The sequence below is a fragment of the Perca fluviatilis genome, chromosome 6 (genome assembly GCF_010015445.1).
Source record: "Perca fluviatilis chromosome 6, GENO_Pfluv_1.0, whole genome shotgun sequence".
NCBI classification, from domain to species: domain Eukaryota; kingdom Metazoa; phylum Chordata; class Actinopteri; order Perciformes; family Percidae; genus Perca; species Perca fluviatilis.
Genome location: NC_053117.1, coordinates 2,999,976 through 3,015,442, shown reverse-complemented (window position 1 = coordinate 3,015,442; position 15,467 = coordinate 2,999,976).

Genomic DNA, 15,467 nt, shown 5'->3' with positions numbered 1-15,467 from the left:
GATTGAGTTGTAGTTCCGTAATGGCGGTGGAGAAAGATGAGAGCGAAGCCATTCGGTCCGATCTGGCAACGGTGCCAAATATCCAGAAGTTAAAGCCCGAGCAAGAACAATCTTTGCTGAGTTGGGTTGGTGGCCATGATGTTGTGGCCCTCCTCCACACGGGGTTCGGGAACAGTTTGATTTTCCAGCTCGCTCCGTTAGTGGTGAAGGAGTTGGCTAAGGCTAACGCTAGCGGTGCTAAGCCAACGTCACGACCAAACGTTAGCGATTGGTTATGGCAGATTCAGAGTGGTCAGATCCAATAGTTTTAAACTTCAACGGAGTACCCGCCTTAAAGAAAGTTAACACTTGTCAATGGAGAGTGGCCAGACTCTCTGTACATATGAAATGGTACAGAGTCTGGTAGGACCAGGCTAGTGTACCAGGGTCTGGTAGGACCAGGCTAATGTACCAGAGTCTGGTAGGACCAGGCTAATGTACCAGAGTCTGGTAGGACCAGGCTAATGTACCAGAGTCTGGTAGGACCAGGCTAATTGACCAGAGTCTGGTAGGACCAGGCTAACTGACCAGAGTCTGGTAGGACCAGGCTAATGTACCAGAGTCTGGTAGGACCAGGCTAATTGACCAGAGTCTGGTAGGACCAGGCTAATGGACCAGAGTCTGGTAGGACCAGGCTAGATGTGTTGTTCATTACATGTTAAATGTAGTTGTAGTTGTACTTGTATTGTGTATGCTTTTATTATGCAGCACATGCACTCACTTGTGGTCTTTATCATTCAAGTTGGATAGGCACTTTTTATTTACACTGAGTAGTAATAATGACACATAGTAATTTATACTCAGTCCCAGGTAATGGTAATGTGAATATAATAAGCTGGAATGTAAAAGGTCTCAATAATGCAGTCCAAAGAAAAAAGGGGTCTTTCTCACCACAATATCTTGGGGTAGGCATAGCATTTTTACAGGAAAATCACCTTCGATGTAAAGACCATCTTAATTTTAAGAGCAGAGGTGCAACAATACTCATTCACCAAAATGTTCCTTTCATATTTCAATATTTACGCTGCTAACTTTGATGACGAACTGAATATTTTTTAAAAGATGTTGAGCTCCATCCCTAGTCTGGATAGTCATCATGTGATTTTATCTGGGGATTACAATCTTGCCATGGACTCGGTTTTAGATCGTTCCTCTCATTGTACACCAGATCATCTAATCAGTACAAGTGACTCGCATAAACTCATACACCCATGGAGGTTTAAAATTCCCACTTCTTTTTCTCCAATGTACACAAGTCCTTTTCCGGGATAGATGTTTTGTGTAATCACAGACTGTAAAGATAATCTAATTGTGATCTCTGACCATGCCCCTGTAAGTATAAATAGAATTCTTCCAACTCAGCATATCTAAGAGGTAAAATTATTTCTCGCAATGCATATGTTAGAAAAAAATATTTCGTAGAAGTATTGATGAGCTATCTTCAAAAAATCAAGACCTTGGATGGACATATCTTTTTCTCCGACCCGATTTGATCAAGAAAAGAGTAGGTTTACAAACCGAGGTGGATCTCTTAACCACTGCCTAAGTCCCGTAGCAGTGTTTACGAAGACGGGGATAAACCTTCCAAATTATTAACAAATCAACTTCGTCAAAAAGCTGCCTCCCATATTATCCCATAGATTAGATCCTCTGATGGCTCCCCAACAGAAGATTATCCAACTATTAATGACCATTTCCAAGTGTTCTGCTCTAAACTATATTCTTCAGATTTAACACCAGTTCATATCCAATTTGATGTTTTTTTCTCTAATGTAGAATTCCTACAATCAGCTGTGAATTGGAATAGAATCTCACAGTCAATGAAATTATCACTGCAATAATGTCCCAGCAGGGTGGACAAGCCCCAGGTCTGGATGGGTTCCCCATGGAGTTTTATAAAAAATGTAAATATAGATATGTTATATATATATATATATATATGTATATATATATGTTATATATATATATATATATATATATATATATATATATATATATATATATATATATATATATATATATATAGATGGATAGATGGATAGATGGATAGATAGATAGATAGATAGATAGATAGATTCATCTAATCTAGCTTGTATACACTGGTCCAACTGCCTTAGTTTATACCAACTCTATCTCTTTTCACCAAACAAAGAGATCCACTAAGTCCATTACTTTTCATTTTAGCTATTGAGCCACTCTCCATAGCTCTTATGCAACAACAGTATACAAGGTATCTCACGTGTAGCCGAACCCATACTGTTTTGTGTTATGTGGATAATTTATTATTATATGGTACCAGCCCCCTCATAAGTGTACCTGAAGTCCTTAGAGTTCTGGAAGAACTTGGGATAATATCAGGGTATAAACTTAATTTCAATAAAAGTGATTACTTCAACATTAGTAGGAATGCTGAATATTATCACAATCTACCATTTCAACTCTCTGCTAACTCCTTCACGTACTTGGGGGTAAAGATGACTAAATCCTATTACAGTTTATTTAAAGGTAATTTCGCTCCTCTTCTGGAACAGTGCAAAATAGATATGAAATGATGGTCTGCTTTACAGTCATCTCTTATTGGAAGAACAAACTGTAAAGATAAATGTTTTTCCCAAATTATATTTGTTCCAAGAGATACCTACTTTTATACTGCAATCATTAAAAAAAAAGCATCCAATCAGATCATAACTACCTTTATTTGGAATGGTAAATCAGCTCATATAAGGAGAGAATTTCTGGAAAGACAAAAAAACTAGGGAGGCTGTCCCTTCCAAACCTGCACTCACATTACTGGGCTGCAAATTGAAATGCTAGCTCCCTGTGGCTAAAGGATTGGGATGGTACAACCCCTGCGTGGCTTCAGAATAAAACGGCCATCAGCAGGCCACACTCGCTCCCTGCTTTACTTTGCACATCTTTGACTTCACTAATAAATGATATTAATGGAAATAAAATTGTAACCCAATCACTATGCAAGTTACAGTTAAAAAACCATTGGGTATTCAAAACATTTCTATATACTCACCCATAATAAATAATCACATATTTCAGCCGTCTTTATTAGACAAAGGCTTCCAAATTTAGTATGACAGGGGTATACACACCATCTGGGACTTAATTGATAGCACTTTTGCCAACTTTGAACAAATATCCATATATCTAATTGACTACTTACAAATTAGGGACTTTGAGTTTGCTAATTATCAACTAACCCCACTCTATCATGTCTGGATTCTTTGTTAAGGGTCAATACGTTACTTAAAGGTAGAGAGTCAATGAATTATACTCAGAAATAATCTAGGGGGCCCACTCTCAGATGAGGAATGGGACATGGCTCTGTCTAGCATTCATTCCTCTTCTATATGCTCAAGACATGCCTTAATACAGTTCAAGGTGGTGCATTGGCTACACTTTTCTAAAGCTAAACTTGCCAGAATATTCCCGCACCTAAACCCTATATGTGCCGGGGGCAGACAAAGCCCAGCAACCATCTACCATTGTGGTCTTGCCCAAAACCTTACCCGTTCTGGTGATCCTTTTTTGACACTATCTCCAAGTCTTATGGCCGTAATATTATGCCTTCTCCTACAATTGCTATTTTTGGTATATTCTCAGAGGATTACAATCTTCCTGCTCATTTAAAAAAGGTCATTGCCTTTTCCTCTCTTTTAGCTGGACGCTCTATTCTATTCAATTGGAGGGATGTATTTCCTCCATCACATAACCAATGGATTAAAGATTTAATGATGAACATCAAGCTAGAAACAATCAGATGCACCCTCAATAGTTGTACTAGGAGATTTTACAAAACCTGGGACCCATTAATAAACTATGTGAATAATTTACCCGGCCTGGAACTATAAACCCATGCATTTATTGGTGATCTGTCTTTCTTGCTTAAACGGACCAGGATGCTCGTGGTTGTTGTGTTTTTCTTTGCTTAGTTTGTTTTTCGGCTTTAAATGTTGCTGTCTTTTGTTTTAGTTTTTTTGGTTATGTTCTCGACCTAGTATCTTCTTGTTTATTTGTATAATTTGGCTTGATATGTCAATGTATTGTTTGATGAATTGAAAATTTGCAAAAATAAAGTGTTAAAAAAAGAAGTTTATAATTTACAGTTAACTTTTGTTTGATATCTGGTGTATGCAGAAAAATGTCAGTGTGTTAAGCTATTTTAGGCGTATGAGTAATTAATGCTTTAGGTAATGAAACATTTCAATTAGCTGTATGTTTAGGTAGACAATACTATTATATCACATCTGTAGGATAAAATGGAGCAAGGGAGCCTAAATATAAAAATATAGATGACAGCCTAAATATAAAAATATAGATGACAGCAAATACATTTTTGTTTTCCTTTTAAATAGCTGTCTAAGGACAAGTAGTCAACTCAAGTTTTTTTCTAAACAGTCATATTTAAGATATGATATTAAGACATTGCTGTTGATAGCAGTAATGTAACACAAAGTTTTTTTTCCCCTGTGGACTTCTACCAATGTTAAAATCATTAATATGCACAGTTTCAATACTAACGGCCGAGCCCTCACCTCCTGAGCAGGGAGAAGGGCCTGCAGGTGAGCTAAGTTAGCTAACGATATAAGACTTGTATCTTTTAGTGTTCATACATTTTAAGTTTTTGTAACATCTTATCTCAATAACAAATAATTATATTACGTTTTGTTTTATAATTTTGGGTTAATTTACATCAAACAAGCTGGGACTAACGAGTAAATTACGAACCGGGAAAAACGTGTTTGCAGTAGCCGAGCAAGCAGCAAGCCCAAAAGGGTAGAAATAGAGTAGCTTATCCTAGCCTAGCTTCTTAGCCATTGCTAGCTCAGTAGCTTCGAGCAAGGTGGGCGTAGGTCCTAGCAACCCCACTTCATTCAACCCGCCTTACCTCCACCCACCCCCGCCTCCTGACATCAGCACTGTCAAGATAGCGACGGCGGGAGCCACCCACTTTGAGCTTAGAAACCAATGAGAGACATCACAGACTGGATGCATATTTTTTACAGTCTATGGTTCAGCTACAAAAATCATTCAGATATCAAAATGTTCAGCTCTTTCAGCACATGATGGGACTTATTCTACTTCTTCTGCTATTTATACTTTTTAAAGTTTTTAAAATTTTTTATTTTACATTAAAGTCAATGGAGCAATCTTCAAATCCTCTTTAGGCTTCTTCTTCTTTGAAATGCTACTCCTCCCACTTACTTTTACCTACATATGCCATTAAAACTTCAAACTATTCACATCACCTTTAGCTATTAGATGATTATTCAGCTTCATATCTTTTTGTGGTATCACTGGTTAAGTTTAATGTTTAATTCAGGCTTTTTCTGGGCTTATAATGGAGTGAGTATTGACTTAGAGGGCGTGATGACATCACTAGAGTGGGAAGCCTTGGAAAATCGTCTTAAAACCTCTATAACTTGCTCTCACACCTACAATATTTACTTACAAACCCTTTTTTAAACTGTGATGTTAGAGTAATTTTTAACTTTATCCACACAAATAACGTGTCTACAGCTTCAGCAAAGTCTTGGGATGCTCAAAGTGTAAAGATTTTAGGAATACATGTTTACGGTTCGACTGGGAAGCATGGAAACCAGCAGTGTGCTGCTAACAGTTCACTATCCAAGCAGTACACATTGTGACATGACACAAGAGACTGTATAACTACTTACTGTGCTGGAGGCTATTGACCATGCTAATTATGTGTCTTTGATGCCAACCTTTTTAGCATAACCAGTGTGGAATTATAAGAAAAACATTTCCAGTGAACGCACCAAAGCGAGGCGTCTCTTTGAAACAGGTTTTCGCCTCCTCTCAAGACTCATCGGCTGCCATGCTTGATTTTAGCGCCTACCTGACATAAAGGCAAATCAAAAGATCAAAAGCTCCTTTCATGACTTTTTACAACGCTTCACACGCTCTTTCTGCCTTGCACCCCTACCACAACATCAGAATATAAAGAATAAGCATAATGAGGATGAATTATGCAGATGCTAATTGGTTTTTGTGGCTTTGTTTGTCTGATGAGGAGGATGATAGGCTGTGTAAGGTCATATATGGCAGGAGAAGGGACTACTAAAGTGTATAAAACCACTGGGTCATCCCAACCGGTACCATCAGCTGATCGCCCACCCAGAGCCAGCTTCTGTCCCAGGTTTCTGCCTGTTCAAAGGGATTGTTGGGTCTCTGTGTGGTCTAGACCTATTCTATCTGTAAAGTCCTGACGTAACGTCTGTTATGATTTCATTTATGACACTATATTTTGTTTATGATACTATAAATAATTTCCACAAACCTTGTGTCCTTTTAATACTATAAACTATATTCTTGCTCTGCTGTTTTTAACCAGTTTGAACCAGTGTCTCTTTCTCTTTTAAAATAAATTACTGGTCATATGAATCCCTCATGATGTCCTACGGATGTTGTCCCGCTACGCCTTTTTAAACAGATTTCTAAAACTATCGGACCAAACATTCAAATGATTTTAAACAGCAGTCTTGCTTCAGGTGTTGTACCGGCATCATTCAAGCATGCAGTAGTTCAAACCTCCATTAATTAAATCAAACCTGGACACATATAATTTTCAAATTTCATACACAATTGCAGTCTTTTTTGACACATAGCACATTCTGGAGGTGTTCCAGTCAGGTTTTAAAGCCCTTCATAGCACTGAGTCTGCACTTTTAAGGGTTTTAATGGTCTCTTACTAGCCACCGACTCTGGGGATTCTGCTATTCTAATGCTTCTAGATCTTTCAGCAGCTTTCAATACAGTAGACCACAATATCCTGATCACTCGCCTGGAGCACTGTCAGTACTAAAGGTACTGCCCTGGAATGGTTCAGATCCTACTCGTCTGACATGTTTTTCTGTCAGCATTGGTCCCTCTGCATTCTTCTTCACACCTCCCTTGTGGTAGTTCCTCAGGGTTCTATTCTCGGGCCAATCCTCCATTTATATGCTCCCCCTAGGGTCCATCCTAAAAAAGCATGGCATTTTATTCCATTACATTTGGCATGGCATTACATTTCTTAAGCTTTAATGAAAGCAAAACTGAGTTCCAGATATTTGAACCAGGTGGTGAACGTAATGCCATTCATATGGACCTGTGTTCCCTGGATCCATATATGAGGTCTTCTGCCCTTTATGTTGGTGTAAACCAGGCCTCTCTCTCATGCTTGTAGTTGGTCCAGAACGCTGCAACTTGTCTTTTAACAGGAACACATAGGTGAGATTATATCACTCCTGTACTGGCCATCCTTCACTGGCTCTGTATACTTTTCAGAATTGATTTCAAGATATTATTGTTTACGTACAAAGCACTTACTGGGCTAGCTCTAACCTATCTCTCCGACCTATTGAAACCATATGTCCCCCCAAGGTCACTCAGGTCAGCTGATCAGTTGTTCCCTGTGGTCCCAAAAACAAGGTTGAAGAACAGGGGAGACCGCAACTTTGCAGTAGTAGCCCCTAAAATCTGGAATCATTTGCCTCTACATATTAGGCTGGCTCCTACACTGTCTGTTGAATCCCGCCTAAAAACATTTTTTTATTTTATTCTCAGGATTACACACATTACAATAGTTGCCATAAAATATTACTATAATTTTGCTGTTAAACTGTTGTCCTTATGTTGTTTTTGTGTTCATTGTGTTCTTTCTATGTTTTTGTGTTTCTGATTGTACAGCACTTTGGTCAACTGTTGCTGTTTTAAATGTGATCTATAAATAAATTTGGATTGGAAATAAGATTCAATTGGATTAAATCATGGGCTTTGTAATGTAGCCTGACTACTTACCACTTATTCATTTTTCACCCAGAATTCATTCCAAAAATGTTGCAAGTTGCTTTAATTCAATATAACCATGCAGTAGAAAGTGGCAAAACTACAATATTAACTTTAGATTTACTGTCCACTCATTTAGGAATGAAAAGTTGCCCTTGGCCTCAATAGCTTCAAAATCCAGGAACTAAAACCCTGTAAGGAGGAGGTGGGCGTGGTCTGGAATCAGCTGCAGTGGAGATAGGTGGGGGGATAGATTAGGAGAGCAGTGCCAGGTGAGTTGTCTCAGCTGATTGTGTTGGACTAATTACACAATCCCTTTATCTGCAGTAGCGTGCTGGAGCTTCAAATGAAGCCCCAAAAGGGTCGGTGTCGGCGGTGTATGTTTTTGGGCTCAGCGTTTAGAGAAAGTTTGTGTTGTGTTGTTTTGTTTTGTTTTGTACAAGTAAAAGTCACAATTTTTTTTTTAGGGATTGTTAGAATTAGGATAGACTAAGTGGAGAGAGTATTTTGCGAGAGTATCGGCCGACGGCCCGTATAGGTCCAGTATAAGATACATTTTCACGTATTCTCTATCATGGCAGGCAATCAGGAAGATAGTTGTTGCACTATGGATGAGTTGGATTCAGACAATGCGAACTGGCAGATAAGGAGGAAAAATAAAGCAAAGTGGATTAGAGGAGTGAAAGAGAGTGAGGAGAAATGGAATGCTGTTGTGAGGTTTGAAGAACCAGGAGTGAAGAGTTTGGATCCATTAAAATTGATGAAAATAATTAAGAGTCAGGTTGGTGAGATTAAATATGCTAGGATTCTAAATGATGGCAATTTGTTAATTGGTTGTAACTCTGAAGAGCAGAGTGAAAGAACTTTAAAACTGCAAGCTGTTGGAAAAACAGTGGTGGTTAAGGTGGTCAAAGTGGGTGAACAAGGAAGTAAAGGAGTGATTTATGGGATTTCTTTAGCAATTGAGATGAATGAGCTGGTTAAAAATGTAAAAGAAAAGTGTGATTCTGTTCAGAGTGCAAAGCGTTTAACCAAGGGGGTTGAGAAAAAGAAACCGAGTAAGTTTTGGTTCAGTTCAGCACAAAAGAGTTGCCTGCAGAGCTATACTTTGGATATATGAGATACAGGGTAAGAGAGTTCACTCATACGCCAATGAGATGCTACAAGTGTCAGAAGTTTGGTCATGTAGCCAAGTTGTGCAAAGGGACTAAAAGGTGTGCTAAATGTGGTGGGGATCATGACTATGGGGAATGTGGAGACTGGGTAAGACCTAAATGCTGTAACTGTGGAGGGGGACACAGTGCGGCCTACTGGGGGTGTGAAATAATGAGAAGGGAGATTGAGATTCAGAGTGTGAAAGAGAAGGATAGAGTTCCGTATGCAGAAGCAATTAAAAGAGTGGAGCAAACAAAGAGGGCTAATGAAAGAAAATGTTAGACGGAAAATAGCAACAGGGAATATATGGACACGACGACAAGAACATGTCAGAGAAGGAGAAGGAGAAAAAGGAGTGGGGAGAAAAGAGGGACTTTGTTATCTTTATTGCAGGGGTAATTAATGCAACAGCTGAGGTTACATCTAAAACTCAAAGGATTCAAATCATTGCAAAGGTAGCAATTCAGCATTTGAGCATGCTAGACTTAAAATTGGAAGAAACTAGGGACTGTCTTGCTGTACATTCCAGTCAGGAAGTAGGTAAAGGATGATCTTATTTATTATGATAATTTTTCGGTGGAATGCAAGGAGTCTGTTGGCAGATGGTCAAGATTTTAAACAGTTTATAGATAGTAGGAGTGTAAAACCTGATGTAATGTGTATTCAAGAAACATGGTTGTAAACTAGATTTGATTTTGTGTTATCTAATTATATTGTCATCACACGAGACAGAGAGCAAGGAAGTGGTGGTGGTTGTGCTACCTTTGTAAGGAAGGGTGTACCCTATAGGGTGTTGGGTACAGGAACTCAACATTCATAGTCGTAGTTGTGGAAGAATGACATTCACAATAGTAGTACTGTAGGGGCAGCAGTAGAATAACTAATAATACAGGAAGTAGTAGTAGCACTAGTGGTATAAGGGGATGCAGTACAATAGTTGCAGTTGAAGCAGTAGTGACACTGCAGTATCAGTACTAGCAGTAGTTCTGTGTAATATGCTCTGTAACAGAGCACAGTACTGTAGTGAAGCACTGCCGGTTGCAGTCCTCATTTTTTGCATTTTACAGCAGAATATGTGGTAGTGGAAGTATGGGCAGATAAAAAGAAAATAGCAGTAATACATTATTATAACACTTGTAAACAGTTAGAATTCAATGAACTAGAGGAAGTAGAAAGCCAGGATAGAGATGATATTGTATGGTGTGGAGATTTTAATGCCCACAATACACTGTGGGGAGGGGAAAAGACAGACAACAATGGACAGGGGATTGAGGAGGTAATGAATGATAGGAACTTAGTTTGTTTGAATGATGGTAGAAGGACTAGATTAGACCTCATATTTTGTCTAATAGAATGGCTCCAAAGGGTGAGTGGGAAGTGCATGGAGAAGGCACTGTTGGAAGTGATCACTACCCAATTATATGTAAACTGAACATTGATGTAAGGATGAGCACAGAAGATAGTCATGGTTTTCAAAAAGCAGACTGGAAGATTTATGGAAACAATTGATTTGTATATTAATTCAGTCCAAGAAACAAATGATGTTGAAAGAAATTAAATTGAGTTGCGACAGAGTATTGATATGGCTGCAATACCAAAAAGTTCAGAAAAACTAGTAAGAAAAGCGGTTCCATGGTAGTGTTGAATGTGAAGAGGTAGTTAGGGAAAGGAACAGATCTTTTAGATGATTAAAAAGAACTCTAACTTCTAACTTTCAACATTTGATTGAATATAAGCAAGCACAGGCAGTAGTGAGAAGGAGTATAAGGCAAAGGAAAAGAACATACTGGAGGGATTATTGTAGCTCAATTGGAAGTACTATTAATATAAATGATGTATGGGGAATGATCAAGAAAATGGAAGGTAATAGAAGAGAGTGGAAGTATCCAATCCTTTCAGATGGAGAACAGTTGGCTATATCAAATCTAGAGAAAGCAGAAATGATGGTGAACACACTGAGTAAGGTACATAGTTCCAGTAATCTATCAGAAGAAGAAAGAAGGGGTAGGGACGAAACAAGGAGTCTATATGCTGAAGTTATTCAAAAGAAAGGAAAATAAGAGGATAAATATAATGTTCCATTCACACTGAGAGAGTAAAGAAATGCACTGGATAAGTGTAAGAATTTTGCTCTTGGTAAAGTTGAAATCCAATAAGAAAACCGGGAAAAGATGCTATTAATCCAGTAAATTATAGGCCAATAGCTCTAACTTCTCACTTAGGTAAGATAATGGAAAGGTTGGTGAATGTAAGGCTAATGCACTTTATTGAAGAAAGGGGGTTGATGGCTAGCTGTCAGAGTGGCTTTAGAAAGGGGAGACGTACTATTGATTCAATCATATGTCTTGAGGATGAAATAAGAAAAGCACAGATAAAGAAAGAGACTGTTGTAGCAGTATTCTTAGGTGTGGATAAAGCATATGATATGCCATGGGTAGAGGGTCTTTTAAAATGCATATGCTAGGAATTGGGGGAAATATGTTTAACTGGGTAATGTACTTTTTAAATAATAGAAGTATTCAGGTGAAAATAGGGACAGAAATATCTAGAAGGTGTTTGGTAGAAAATGGGACACCACAAGGTAGTATTATTAGTCCATTGCTGTTCAACATAATGATTAATGATGTTTTTTCTAATGTTGAGCCAGGATTTGGAAAGTCACTATTTGCAGACGATGGTAGCCTATGGAAAAGGGGAAAATGTGAAGTATACCCTGAAGAAGGTGCAGGAAGCTCTAACCCTAGTGGAGGATTGGGGAAGGAAATGGGGGTTTAGATTCTCTATTGAGAAGACTAAGGCTATGTTTTTTACTTGAAAGAAAATAGATAAAAGTATAAAACTGGAGTTGTATGGTAGGAATTTGGAAAGGGGTAAAAGTTTAAAATTTCTTGCTGTGTTTTTTGACACAAGACTTGCATGGAGGGAGCATGTTTCAAAAGTAGTAGACAAATGTAAAAGGTTAATGAATTTAATGAGATGTAATGCTGGAACAGAATGGGGAGCAGATGTAGCTTCTTCGAAGCAAATTTATGTATATTTATTCAGAGCCAGAATTGAATATGGGTGCTTGGTTTATAGATCGGCAGCCAAGTCAGTTTTAGCTGGATTAGATATAGTCCAAGCTAAGGCACTGAGAATATGTCCAGGAGCTGTGCGATCTTCTCCGGTGTGTTCTGTGCAGGTAGAACCAGGAGAAATGCCACTCTGTTTGCGAAGACAGCAGCTTCAGGCTAACTATTGGGTCAACTTGATGGGTCAAAGGTGTGATCACCCAGTTAAAATAACTATTCAGGCAAACTGGGAAAGAGAGGTGGCAAGACTTCCAAGTTTTTGATGGACAGGGGAGACACTGGCACAGGAAGAACTTTTGTCCAGGAGTACTGTGGCCATCAGTTCCTTTATGTTTATGGCAATCCCAAAAACTGATTTAGAGATACTTGGGATTATGTCAGAAAATCCTGAATCAGATTTGGTGTATGAATTCCAGTGTCATATAATAGAAAGATATCAGGAACACATATTAATTTTTTACTGATGGTTCAAAGGATCAAGAAACAGGTGCTACAGGAGCAGCTTTTGTTGTTCAGAGGTGGAATGCCAAAGCTTGTAGAGAACCTCAAATTTCCTAAGTGTGTTCACATTGGAGTTATATGCAATCCTGATGGCAGTGCGATGGACTGAGCAGATTCAGAACCATAAAGTATTGATATGTAGTGACTCTATATCAGCTATCAATAGTATTGGGAAAGGGTCATCAAAGAGTCGACAAGATGTTGTTTATGATATTCTTCTGGGAATTAGAGATGTGAAAAGGAGAGGGGTAGAAATATCATTCGTATGGGTCCCAGCTTTCTAGAATGAGGATTGGTCACATGTTTTTGAACAGCACTCTATTTATTTTAGGAAAACACCAGAGTGGCTTGTGTTCATGTCAGGAACCTGAGACAGTGAAACATGTTTTGATTTCTTGTAGAAATTATGACCACCAAATACAAGATCTACTCAGAGAAATTGGCTTGGAAGAAGTATCTCTGAAAAGTATTTTAGAAGTAGGGTCAAGCGGGAGGGGAAAACTTTTTTTACGTTACATTTTTAATCTTGGGCTGTATAACAGGATATAGTGCATTAAGGTGCTAGTTCCATTGATGGCAGCAATGCAACTTTTTGGATGCCAACTGCTGAAGAAGAAGAAGAAGAAGAAGAAGAAGAAGAAGAAGAAGAAGAAGAAGAACTACTACTAAGTCAGGACTGGGCTGTGAGAGATGGTTTTTGTGGGCCTTTGTTAAAAGGTTGTGAGCAACGGGCTGCACGGCTGACTGTAGCCGGGAAGACAAGGGTGGGGGGAGCAGTCATTCACTTTTTAATTTTTAAAAGTCACCTTCTGTTCTTCTGTTTATTTTATACCTGATGACACCTGTGTGTTGTCTGTTATGTGTCATGTTTGTAGGGGCATAATATCTTTTATTTTATTTTTGGACTACCATTTGTGCACAAAACTGCTCTGGGATATTACGTCTTAAAGCCATCTGAGCAACAATCCAGAATGTATGATATCAGACAGTGTGGAATAAGATGGTTTGACAAGCATTAGGCTTCTCAAGGGGAAACAAAGGTTTCGAGGTTAAGTCTATACCTGACTCTCCTATTATCTGCTCTGTGCTCTGACAGTACGCTGACTGTCCACAGAGGGGAAGTGTTGCTCAGCAGAGACTCTACCACTCGCTCCACAGCTTGATTTGCTGTGGCTGTTTGGACCGAAATGTCCGTGCAATAACACAATCTTAATGCTGACAACATATTCCAATTAGTATAGTAGTATGTTTTGGTAAAACAATTGGAAGTTGTAAAAGAATCTGTAAAATGTGTTCTGATGCAGGAGAAATAAAAGCTACACTATACCAACTAAATGGGTCACTATAAACAGTTATGGTATCTCAATGTTGTGTTCATAACTTGTTTCTTTTTCTTAGACAATATCAATGATTCCTTACAAAAGGTGAAACATACAATACAGAACATTTTCTGTTAGGCCTATATACAATTATGTCATACAAAGCTGCTCAGTTAGTAAACTTCTGAAAATGTTGAAAACTTCAAAAATGGCTAAAGCGACAAACATTAAAAAAAGCAGCTATGCGTTAATCCGTGCGCACACTTTAGAAAACAGATCTGAAACATGACTTGTTATTTCTTTGAGCTATGTAACTTAGCACAATAATTTGAACACAGCAATAGTGACAGACTCACTCAGTTTCATGAGCCATGATAAATAGTTATTTTTCACAAGCCCAAAAAGCATAATGGTGTATGAGTAGTTACAGCCTCACGATAGCTTACACAGCCTATAAGTTGGTTTACAGAATTTACATTTTGAAAAAAAAAAAAAAAAGTAACAGTATACATGTGTAGGCATAACATAATCCTGCATAAAAGTTATTTGAACCACTTCTGTATCAGAAACTATCACAGTTAATAAATAGGATTGTGTTAAGTCCCTAAAGTAAGGTTTGTCCAGGAAGAGAGCAACATGCTGGGGGAGTCATTGGTGTTAGGCCCATCAGCAGACCAGCCATTCAAGTGATGGCTCAGAGGCCCCATGAGGGCCCGGCTATTCATTTGTCTCCGTGGAAAAGAATGACCCTCAAAGTGCTGAGAGAGCTGGAAGGCAACGTGAGTGTGCCTGTCTGCAAAGTGCAGTTAACAGATAGTTGAAAGGAGATATCTATAAAGCAGACAATAATGTAAGGGAGGGGAAGGGGAGGGCAAAGACAGAGTCTGGCCAATCCTGTAGGTTGTACACAGTGCTTAATTTGTAAAGTGGAAGGTCCCGGAGCGAAGAGGGGGGGGTGGATCCGGCGACTCAAAACGGGGGTTGGAGTAACGGAACAAAAAAAATGACAGTGCCTACGTAGCTTCTCTGACTAAAAAAACCTAAACAACGCTGTGTGTACATCAGGGCAATGTTTATTTTTATTTGAGAAGCACTGCATCGGTGCAAAATGTAAAAAAAAATAAAAAATACACTGCAACAATCGTTTTCACAAGCAGCAATTATCCATCGGACTATTAAATTAACCAAAAAACCCACCGTGGTCTCCACATTCTTGATCGGCAGAAACGGTTTTTGCTTGTTTGGGATCCGACTGGCTAGCGTATTTGAACAAGTTAAGCAAACTATGTTGTCTTTTTGAAATTTTCCCCCTGAGTGAAATGAGGCTATAACAGCAATCTCAACCAGCATGAGCACTTGTGTCACTAGAAGTGCAGCGCTGCGCTGTTGAAGTGTCTCTCCCCCCTCCGTCTTACCCTGAACATTCACCTCAAAACGCATCGAAAATGCAAACACAAGATTTTTGTGGAACTTCAATGGGGAATAAAGACTAACAAAACAGATAACAATATTGAACACTACAGAAATTTAATTTTCTTCATTTAGGCGATTAATTTTTCATGGTGACACAGGAGGTGCC